The 7,787-nt window shown below is 44.1% G+C and overlaps 1 long non-coding RNA gene across 1 annotated transcript; it reads right to left on the reverse strand.

The window, feature by feature from the left end:
• Positions 1 to 460: 460 nt before the first annotated feature.
• LOC149979672 (uncharacterized) lies at positions 461 to 4,374 on the reverse strand. Its single transcript, XR_016484311.1, has 2 exons — positions 4,187 to 4,374; positions 461 to 3,336 (listed from the first exon to the last, which is right to left on the reverse strand). It is a non-coding gene; the product is annotated as an uncharacterized LOC149979672 (long non-coding RNA).
• Between the last annotated feature and the right edge of the window lie 3,413 nt (positions 4,375 to 7,787).

A 7,787-nucleotide genomic window follows, 5' to 3' on the forward strand; every position in this document is an offset into this window, starting at 1 on the left:
GTATGTACTAAAGGTTATCTCTTCGCGGTCATTGGTATGTAAGGCTGGGCACTCTGATAATTGTGCTCCTACTTTCTTGGAGCAGTTGTTTACTGACAGGGTATGATAGTATGACAGAGAGGCTGTTAACAGCAGGAGGGAAATAGAGCAACAAGCTGAAGCACACAGCCCATCCTCTCCTACTGAGAAATGGCCTGATCACATGACACAGTTAGCCCTGGCCCCTGACCTTAAAAAAACTCTAGGACTACGTCCCAAATGACACCCTATTCCCTTTATAGTTGGGGGGAAACATCGCTACAGTTACATATCAGGATATTATTTTTGATAATATATCATATCGCATAGTTCTGACAATATTGCAATATTATTTTTGCTCTAGTTGGCTGTACCTGCACCAACAATCCAGGATTTTTCCTTCACAGCTTGTTCTCCACCTTCTTTTTAAATAGGGAGACAATTAGTTTTGAGCAACTTTATTTTCATGACTGTTTAAAACTTGTTTTTCACATGGCTTTCTCTTATCTCTCTGCATCAGACACATGGTGAGCAATATGTCTGGAACATCGAATCGCAACAACATTACAGTATTGAATTATGAGAATCGCAATACATATCATATCGTCACCTACTGTTGAAGTCAGAAGTTTACATACACTGAGGTTGGAGTCATTAAAACTTGTTTTTCAACCATTTCACAAATTTCTTGTAAACAAACTATAGTTTTGGCAAGTCGGTTAGGACATCTACTTCGTGCATGACACAAGTCATTTTTCCAACAATTGTTTACAGACAGATTATTTCACTTATAATTCACTATATCACAATTCCAGTGGGTCAGAAGTTTAAATACACTAAGCTGACTGTGCCTTCAAACCTGCTTGGAAAATTCCAGAAAATGATGTCATGGCTTTAGAAACTTCTGATAGGCTAATTGACATCATTTGAGTCAAGTGGAGGTGTACCTATGGACAAATTTCAAGGCCTACCTTCAAACTCAGTGCCTCTTTGCTTGACATCATTGGAAAATCAAAAGAAATCAGCCAAGACCTCAAAAAAAAAAATCTGAAAGTCTGAACCAAAAAGGATGAACCAAAAAACACCTGAAGGTACCACGTTCATCTGTACAAACAATGGTAGGCAAGTACAAACACCATGGGACCACGCAGCCATCATACCACTCAGGAAGAAGAAGCATTCTGTCTCTTAGAGATGAATGTACGTTGGTGTGAAAAGTGCAAATCAATCCCAGAACAACAGCAAAGGACCTTGTGAAGATGCTGGAGGAAACAGGTACAAAAGTATCTATATCCACAGTAAAACGAGTTCTATATCGACATAACCTGAAAGGCCGCTCAGCAAGGAAGAAGCCACTGCTCCAAAACTGCCATAAAAAAACTGCAACTGCACATTGAGACAAAGATCGCAGTTTTTGGAGAATTGTCCTCTGGTCTGATGAAACAAAAATAGAACGGTTTGGCCATAATGACCATTGTTATGTTTGGAGGAAAAAGGGGGAGGCTTGCAAGCTGAAGAACACCATCCCAACCTTGAAGCACAAGGGTGGCAGCATCATGTTGTGGGGGTGCTTTGCTGCAGGAGGGACTGGTGGACTTCACAAAATAGATGGCAACATGAGGTTGGAAAATTGTGTGGGTATTTTGAAGCAACATCCCAAGACATCAGTCAGGAAGTTAAAGCTTGGTCACAAATAAGTCTTCCAAATGAACAATGACCCCAAGCATACTTGCAAAGTTGTGGCAAAATGGCTTAAGGACAACAAAGTCAAGGTATTGGAGTGGCCATCACAAAGCCCTGACCTCAATCCTATAGAAAATGTGTTGGCAGAACTGAAAAAGTGTATGCGAGCAAGGAGGCCTACAAACCTGATTCAGTTACACCAGCTCTGTCAGGAGGAATGGGCCAGAAGCTTGTGGAAGGCTACCCGAAACATTTGACCCAAGTTAAACAATTTACAGGCAATGCTCCCAAATACTAATTGAGTGTATGTTAACTTCTGACCCACTGGGAAATAAAAGCTGAAATCAATCCTTATTTCTACTATTATTCTGACATTTCACATTCTTAAAATAAAATGGTGATCCTAACTGACCTAAGACCGGGAATTTTTACTAGGATTAAATGTCAGGAATTGTGAAAAACTGAGTTTAACGGTTTTAGCTAAGGTGTATGTAAACTTCCGACTTCAACTGTAAGTATCGTGATAATATTATATTGTGAGTTCCCATCCATACTTTATAGTGCCTTATATTTGACCAGGGCCAACAGGAACTAGGCTAGTTCCTTTGGTACAGTATATATGTCATTCCAGGAGAAGGAGAAAGGGAGTCTGAGACAAGCCAATAGGAAAGAGGCTCATCATGAAAAAAAGTATTTTCAGTGGACCAACTGTCATAGCATAGCAACAAGGAAACAGAGTTTGGTGTTTACAATGAAGTAAAACAGGACAACACAACACTGCAGTGTACTGGCAGCACAGTAACAGTAACAGTAAAAGGCCTGCATTGATGGATGTTGACCTGAAACTAGTGAGCCCTGCATTCTGTCAGCAAGCAGACAGTGAGAACTCTGACACAGAAGACACACACACACACACACACACACACACACACACACACACACACACACACACACACACACACACACACACACACACACACACACACACACACACACACACACACACACACACCCTTCTTCCCTTGCAATCTGGAGCAATCACCTCATGTACCATTTTACTGTGCAATCATCAAAGGGCCATTAAATCAGAAGTGACTGCCAATAAAGAGAGGAAATTGCGGACGGGATTACGATGTTTGCATGATAAGGGGGGTTGGGTAGGGGGGTCGGGGGTGGAGGAGCCAGGCGTCGTGAGATTTATGGAGCAGTTACTGTGGAACAGATCGTAAAGTGTAATTACAGGGGGTCAACACACCACAGATACACAGCCCAGCCAGGCAGCCAGGCAGACAAAGATGCAGGCGTACAGGCAGGCAGACCTTTCTCAGGCCTGTCATGTATTTTACCAGCAGCATACCACCCTGCATCCCACTGCTGTCTTGCCTCTGAAGCTAAGCAGGGTTGGTCCTGGTCAGTCCCTGGATGGGAGACCAGATGCTGCTGGAAGTGGTGTTGGAGGTCCAGTAGGGGGCACTTTATCTTCTGGTCTAAGGAGATCCCAGGGCAGTGAAGGGGACTGTGTCCTGACTTTCCTGGCTAGATTCCTAATTCCTAATGTTTCCCTCATACAATCATGAACTAATCATCCTCAGCTTCCAGTTGGCTCATTCATCCACAGACTTCCCCAAGTTGTTGCTGTAAAAGAGAATGTGCTCTCAGTCAACTTATCCCCTCCCCCAAAAATGTTTTTCACTCATATCCTCCAAATCTCTCTCACACTGACCAGACCCGAGCTCTGACACCAGTCAAGCAGAACACTCTCTGGGAGCATTCAAAGTGGGCCATGACAAACCCACATTTCCATGAGTATTCAAAACAACATGGAACACAACAGAGTGGTCTGTACCAAAGAAGTCTCTTGGTTTGAGTACACATTAACTCAGAGGAAAAGAAAGGGAGGGAGTGAAAAACACTGGCCTTGGAATCTGATGTCTATCTGTATACATATGACACAGTGTGTTTGTTTGAAGGTGTTGGAGAGAGAAAGTGGTGTTGTAAGTGGTGTTGGAAGGCCAGTAGGAGGCACTCTTTCCTCTGGTCTAAAAATAAATATCCCAATGCCCCAAGGCAGTGATTGGGGACACTGCCTTGTGTAGGGTGCCGTCTTTCGGATGGGATGTTAAACGGGAGTCCTGACTCTCTGAGGTTGTTAATGATCCCATGGCACAATCGTAAGAGTAGGGTGTGTTAACCCCTGTGTCCTGGCTAAATTCCCAATCTGGCCCTCAAACCATCACGGTCACCTAATATTCCCCAGTTTTGGCTCATTCATCCCCCTCCTCTCCCCTGTAACTATTCCCCTGGTTGTTGCTGCAAATGAGAAAGTGTTCTCAGTCAACTTACCTGGTAAAATAACGGATAAGGAATAGGAACTTTAAATGGATAGGCTTAGCGGAACCTTTGAACCAGCCCTCATTTTTCTGATAGCTCCAAGGAGGAAGGACAGAGTATTTATCCAGTCTCATGTGAAAAAATGGTGACTTACCACCAGATGTTTTTGAGGGGGGCCCCTCTCTCCTTCTTCATCCCCTTTGTCCTTTTTTAAATCCTACGCTCACTTTATGACCTCCTTTATCCAGGGTCCGTTGTGGAGGTCGGGTCAGGGAAGGGTTGGAGAGCTCTTTAGGTCAGTTCCAGTTCAACTGATCACCAATGAGCCTCCTCCCCCATTCCCTCCCCATCCTACACCCCTCCCTCCTCCCCGCCCTGACCTCCACCTCTCCTGCCACATTCATCTTTCCTCTCCTCCCCCTGCCCTCCTCTCCTTCTCCCCCATGTCATCCTCCTCCTGTTATCTCATGGCATACCAGGCTGCAGATTTTTCTCTGTTTAATCTTCATGCCCCCTGCACTGACACACAGAATCTGTCTCTCACTCCTCTTTCTTTCTCTCCTTTCATTATCTCTCTCTCTCCCTCTCTCTCTCTCTCTTTCTCTCTCTAGAAAACTCACTGTTTGTAGGCCAGTTAGTACTTTTGTAAACAAATTAGAATTGTATCATGCTGTAAAAGACACAAACACAAACACACAAGCACACAAGTAACACAAACACACACACACACACCGAGAGAGGTGACAGTCAGACAACAATCTGACTGTTTGGAGTAATTATATTCCAAATGTTTCTGTCTGACACAACAGGGGAGGAAACACTACGATACCTGGGCACGAGAACTTAAATGGGCTGACTAGCTATAGCAAGTCACTACAGTGTTTATCACAACAACAATATCAACCCTGCACAGAGAAATCACATGACCAAGGCAGGGCAGGGTTCTACTTTACCTCAGGGAGGCTGCAGGTCAGAAGAGAACTTGTCTTTCACTCTCTGGGTGTGTTCTTCTCACTCTTCTCACTGATAGTATAAAGAAAGAGGAGATACTGACATATGCTGTATCAAGCAACCCAGTGGATAATGCTACAGTTTACACATTTTTAATACCTTTATTTTACCAGGAAAGACCCTGGAGTTTAGAAACCTTTCTTCGCATTTGAGGGGGACCTGGCAAAATGTCATATAGAAAATGCTAACATTAAGAATACAGCAGCCATTACATTTGGGGTTTTACAATTTGGTTTAACAAGCATTCATAACCTCAACATGATGACTCTGTGGTTATTATGTAATCAACAGCTACTTTGAAGAAACCCATTCCGTGTTAACTCCAGCGTATTCCTCCCTTACTGTAATGTGATGTATCCTTCCTCCCTCCTACTATCTGTCTTCAGCATGGTTAACTTTCTTCCTAAATACTTACTGGATGCTCTTTCTAAGTCAGTACTCCTCTCTGCTCTAATCTTAAAGAGCTGGTCAGTACCAATAAAACCACCTTGGAAGCTTAATTAACCAGCTGTCTCATTAGCATGGCCTCTCTCTCTCTTGCTTTCTCTCTTTTTCTCCCCGACTCTCTCCCTATATTTTCTCTCTCTTTCTATCTTTCTCTCTCTTTTTCACTCTCTCTCTCTCCACCCCTCTCTCTCCCTCATTCCCTCCCTGCTTTCTCTCTCTCCCTTATTCCCTCACTCCTGCTCTCTCTGCTCTGATATGGAACAACTCATTATTTGGCACTGCAGTCGTGGCGAATTACAGGGCCCAAATGGAACGACATTAATCAAATCTTTAGTATGGTGGCAAACTCAGAGATATCAGATTGTGAAAGGCTGCAAAACGAATATGTCACTGTCATTGGGGCTGCACAGGCATTTAGCTGCTAGCATTAGGGAGATGGGCTGAGACGGCCTTGACCCTGGGTGTAATATGGAACCCTGCTCTGGAAGCTATTAGCATGACATGGCAGGTCTGTCCTCACCCTGCACAAATGTTAAATGTTTTATATTTTTCCCCCTTGCTCTTTCTCTTCTGTAACCTCTCTTCCCCCCCACTCACTGTTCTGCCTGGCTTGGAGAGAGATAGGAAGGAAGGAAAGAGAGAGAGATCTATCTTGCTCTTTCTGCAGGGCTTAAAACCTACCTCTCACTGCCACCTCCCACCCTCTCCACTGAGCTTCCTTTCCCAGTGATGATAGCTGCTGCTGGGGCAGGACTACACACAGACTCGGCCGGGCCAGGCTCCAGTCGCAGCCCCTGTGCCTCCTCGGGCCCAGTCCCAGGCCCAGCACCAACGTTAGTCTACCCGAGTGCGAGCCAGCCAGAGGACACCAGCACATAATGGGCTCATTAGAAAAGAATATTAAACCCCAAGTGAAATGTGCTAAATGCCTGTGTCAAAGAAGTGGGAACAAATAAACATGAGTTATGCTGTAGGTCTGGGTGTGCATAATAAATGACAGAGTAATGATATTAAAAGCACAGAGTCCTTAAGATGCCAAGCGGAGAGACACCATAAATCTAGTCGGGCTCCCACTGGCTGTCCCCACACACAGTAATTAAAGTGGATTTATGAGGCGCATTACATCAGTGCTAGATAGTTCATATATCGGCCTTCTTTATTGGACAGCCTGACAGGCGCCAAAAAATATTGTTGAAGTTCCCCGGCCCTTGCTGACATAGAGGCCGCACCCAGCACTCTGTCTTTTGTTGTGTCAGTCCTGCATGATGATGATGGATGGAGCGCTCCACTCCTCCATTCTCTCTCTCTCCCCCCCACCCCTCCACTCGTTCCATCACCCACCCTGGATGTGACGCTGAGGAGGTCTGTGACACTGCTGCCAAATAGCTTTATCTTCATGGCAGCCGTTCACACAATCCCTTTACCTCTCTCTACATCTCTCTCTCTTTCTAGCTCTCACACCACATCTCTATCTCTTTCTCTCTCTCCCTTTTCCTCTCTCTTTCTCCTCCATCTCTATTTTTGTATCTCTCTCTACTGGGGAAGAAAAAAAGATAGAAGCTCAGGTGTAAAAGGGAGAAGTGAGAGGAAATGAGAGAGAGAGAAAAATAGAGATAGAACATGAAATATGTGGAGAGTGAGAGAATGCCCCATTAAGTGTGCTGCCCTATAAGGACGGGCCTTCGCAGATGGAACTACACGTTAAGAGTACAGAACAGAGAGAAGTGAGTGGGAATACAAAGCTAGCCAAGCAGTAAAACAACAAAGAAAAGTTGAGAGAGAGAGAGAACACACACCAAGGACCAAGAGCAAGGTTCTTTGTTGGCTAATTATTCTGCTTTGCTTTGATTCAAAGAACGCAAAGGGAGTAGAACTCTGCAGCACATTGGTTTATAATTGTGCTGACAGAAAAGGTTGTTTATCTCCCTCCCTATGGTGTGAACATCTATATACTATCCAGATGGGTAAAGTATGCTTAGGCAGGTAAAACTGAGCAGAACATTATTGCAATAACCATTAACTAGTGTACAGTAAGGCCACAGAAGCTCCTGAATAGATTCTAACATTCTATTTCAAAAATATTTTTTATTAAAGTGGGCATTGAGTTTTCAGTATTGGTCAGATATATCTGGAGATCATCTGCAAAGAAGTTTATTTAATATTCATGTTTACCAGTACTGATACCTGTTACATTTGGATCATGTCTAATTCTTTCTTCAAGCGGTTCAATAGCCAGTGCAAACATGCGTGGGGAGAGAGGTCTTCCCTGTCTTGTGCCCCTTTCTGTAGCAATTTCA

Source organism: Oncorhynchus mykiss, chromosome 11 (assembly GCF_057628025.1).
Source record: "Oncorhynchus mykiss isolate SJ-2025 chromosome 11, ASM5762802v1, whole genome shotgun sequence".
Classification (NCBI taxonomy): Eukaryota; Metazoa; Chordata; class Actinopteri; order Salmoniformes; family Salmonidae; genus Oncorhynchus; species Oncorhynchus mykiss.